This window comes from Otolemur garnettii, unplaced genomic scaffold, assembly GCF_000181295.1.
Source record: "Otolemur garnettii isolate 467f Iridium unplaced genomic scaffold, OtoGar3 scaffold00143, whole genome shotgun sequence".
Classification (NCBI taxonomy): Eukaryota; Metazoa; Chordata; class Mammalia; order Primates; family Galagidae; genus Otolemur; species Otolemur garnettii.
Window position 1 is genome coordinate 4,112,699 of NW_003852538.1, and position 2,813 is coordinate 4,115,511.

The 2,813-nt window shown below is 32.1% G+C and overlaps 1 non-coding gene across 1 annotated transcript; it reads left to right on the forward strand.

The window, feature by feature from the left end:
- Positions 1 to 2,269: 2,269 nt before the first annotated feature.
- Positions 2,270 to 2,376, forward strand: LOC111728191. Its single transcript, XR_002775567.1, has one exon. It is a non-coding gene; the product is annotated as a U6 spliceosomal RNA (small nuclear RNA).
- The last annotated feature ends 437 nt before the right edge of the window (positions 2,377 to 2,813 follow it).

The following is a 2,813-nucleotide window of genomic DNA, read 5'->3' on the forward strand; positions in this document are numbered from 1 at the left end:
TTGCTATTTGACTCCTTTTTCTTTTTTTCTTAATAAAAACAGAGTCCACGTTGCCCTCAGCAAAGTACTGTTGTATCACAGCTCACAGCAACCTCAAACTCTTGGGCTCAAGCAATTCTCTTGCCTTAGCCTCCCAAGCAGCTGGGACTCCAGGCGTCCGCCACTGCCACCAAGCTATTTTGTTGTTGTTGCAGTTGTCATTGTTTAGTAGGCCAAGGCCAGGTTCGAACCCACTATCCTGGGTATATGTGGCTGGCACCATAACCACTGTGCTACAGGAGCCAAGCTATGCTATTTGACTTTTAATAGAAAAAGTTTATTACTCTTGGTCTAGTTTAGCACTAATAGAAATATAATGTGGGCCACCAATGTCAGCCATGCATGTAATATTAAATTTTCTAGAAACGACACTTTAAAAAGAAAAAAACTTACACTAATGTTAGCAATTATTTTACTTTATTCAATAAATTTAGTATAATTTCAACATGCAAATTTTGAAAAAAATTATCTCAAAGGTATTTTAGATTCCCTTTGCTCTTTTTATATTAAGTCTAGAAACTATGATATATATTTTATACATACAGTACATTTCAATTTGTACTGGCCATATTTCAAACACTGGATAGCCAGTGTGGCTTGTGGCTACAGAATTGTATAGCAAACCTCTTAATGATCTCTTGAGTTTTCTTCTATTTTTAAGGATTTATGACACTATATATAAATATTTAATAGATACAAGTAATAACTTATTAGACATAATCTCTTTCTCCCTGATTATCTGAGCATGCAGATTTAAGATTAGTTGTAACTGAAAATTTTATGCCAATATTTTATACCAACAGAGCCTGTTATTGGAAACTAACAGCCTTTTCCATTCAGTTGACACAGAGTGAAGCTACAAAAAATTATGCCTTGTCACTGCTAAGCCTCTGTGCTCCAGAGAACTGGCAGGGCTCTCCCCTTTTCTACTATGAGAAGCTGAACTAGAAATTCTGAGAGTCTTTCATTGCTGGATCTATTTGTGTTTGGACCTTCATTCTCTTCCCACTCAGCCATATCCTCAACTAGACTGTATGCATTTCTTGATGTTATTCTCACCACATGTCCTGTTAAGTTCCTTCTGATTTGTGGCTGTAACTGTGGACTCATTTTGTTTTCACAGAATCTTATCTTCCTCTTGAAAAGTGTACACCCCATCAGTAAACCATCAAGGTTGATACCAGTAGATGAACCTTCTCAGCCGTCTTTGCTTAAAATACATTTAATACAAATGATTTATCATAAATGTTGACATTTTTATCTTAGGTACATTTATGCAAGACCATGCACGTCCACCCAAATGGTGAATGTAAAGTATTACATCTGAATACCCAATGATAACTAAAAAACATACTATTAACTCTTACTTATTACTTAATAGCTAGCCTATTTTTCCCATATGCCCATAGAGATTCAGACAATGGCCATAAATGTATAAGGATCCATGATATTGGATCCATAAATAGATGATAAGTTTAATAGTTATTGTACAATGATGTAAATATCAATTAATTCAGGGAAAAATGGAAAATAATCAGATAATATCTTGTATTCTTGAATCTTTACATGAAACACTTAGTTTCTATCTTATAAAATCCTTTCCTAAACCTAGAAGAAAAAAGTCTCAATTTATATTTCTATAGATAGAAATTTATCTTCCAAAACTAATTTTAAATAAAGACTTTCAAACAAATGGAAGAAGATAAAAATCTATTGACTGTAGACTGGCATTATAAGAAATTTTAAATTAATTCTTCATGCAACAGGAAAATGACCCCAAAGGTAAAGTTAAATCTATATAAAGGAATGAAGACAATAGTAAATGATTAATATAGGGTAAATACAAAAAATATCTTTCTTATTTGTGCATTTCTTTAAAATTTAACTGATTATTTAAAACATCAATAATAAGTCTTAACTAGATTAACTCAAATCCACACCCTGAGGGCCTAGGGAAAAAAATAGGAATAATTATTTTCAGTCATGAAAAATATTCATTTATCTCAATCTCTACTCTTATAGAAGATGTGTGACTCACAGTAAAAAAAAAAAAATAAAAAAATTAAAAAATAAATAAATAATAAATAAATAAATCTTAAAAATCTTCCTAAAATGGTGAACAAAAATTAGATTAAAATATCAGTGGTCTAAATATACCAAACAAATGATATATTCTTCTGTCTTTCAAAGAAAGTCTCACATGTATACTATAAATGAGAAAGAAACTAGAGTGCTTGCTTCAGCAGCACATATACTAAAATTGGAATGATACAGAGAAGATTAGCATGTCCCCTGCACAAGGATGACACGCAAATTCGTGAAGCGTTCCATATTTTTATCTCTCTAAATGTAGAATATAAATGTCTTAACACAATAACTAAGGTTAAAAAACGTTTATGGGCATGTGTTTCTTACCAACCAATATGCATTTGAGAAATGCATTGTTAGGTGATTTCATCATGTAGACAGGACAGCAGTGCACTGACACAAATCTAGATGTTAGTGTCATGTACACACCTAGGCTATTTGGTATGTCTTATTGCCCCTAAGCTTAAAGTCTGCACAGCATATGCATCCAGAACTACTGTAATGAATTCTGTACAAAATTGTGACACAATAGCATTTATATGTCTAAACACATTCTAAACCTAGAAAAAGGCGTGGTAAAAAAACACATAAAAGATTTTTTTTAAAGTATACTTATAGTACAGCTCCATTCTAGTTTTATTGGGCCACTGTCACAATGCAGCCTTTCATTTACAAAAAACTTAATT